Here is a 693-nt window from a genome sequence, read left to right as displayed (position 1 = left end):
GTTGTAAGTGAGTAATTCAGGCTAGTGGGGAAGAGAGGAGAAGAGGAAATCTAGAGTTAGAAAGTATGAATGTCTGAGCAGGGGGTGGTTGTTTGGAGTATATTTTAGGACTAGGCTTACTATTTTTTATTTTTAGTACTTTCCTGATCATAGCATCACTTTTGAGGATGGATTATTTTTCATAATTCGAATATTTTTAGTATATATGACATAAGAAAATTACGATAATTAGGTATATGATAGTCAATATAGAAATAAGGAATTAATTTAAAGACATAGATGAGTGTCGATGTTGATGCCTCGAATAAATGTACACAGAATATAGTACTTCAATCCCTCTGTTTCCTTCCTTCCTCCTTTTGACAATAATGCATTGAGGACATTAAACACATGGAATTTTTCATAGGTCATCCAAATGACCTTCAGACCTAAGTATTAAGTGAGTAGATATTAAGCAACATAACTTGTTATAAATGCAGAGTCACCAAATAGTAGTTCGATTTTAATTCAAACAGTAAAATAACCATATGATTGACCAAGTAAAGATCACTGAAATATACATTGTTATTTTAAAGAGCACAGATATTAATGAGATCTCTCATGTTAGGAATAATTTCAAGAAATGTTTTTTGGGTCTTAAATTTTTAATATTGTCTGACATTTTCACCTTTCAAATGAAAGTGTCGCTCTAAA

General features: G+C 31.0%; 1 protein-coding gene across 1 annotated transcript in view; it reads right to left on the bottom strand.

The window, feature by feature from the left end:
- LOC105292249 (fibrocystin-L-like) overlaps nucleotides 1–693 on the bottom strand; it is a gene marked incomplete at its 5' end in the record, with an annotated part of 117,123 nt that overhangs the window by 71,596 nt on the left and 44,834 nt on the right. The gene's annotated exons all lie outside the window — the stretch shown is intronic.

This window comes from Pteropus vampyrus, unplaced genomic scaffold (genome assembly GCF_000151845.1).
Source record: "Pteropus vampyrus isolate Shadow unplaced genomic scaffold, Pvam_2.0 Scaffold54, whole genome shotgun sequence".
NCBI lineage: Eukaryota > Metazoa > Chordata > Mammalia > Chiroptera > Pteropodidae > Pteropus > Pteropus vampyrus.
The sequence above is the reverse complement of the archived record's forward strand: the minus strand, read 5'-3'. Positions and strand labels throughout refer to the sequence as shown.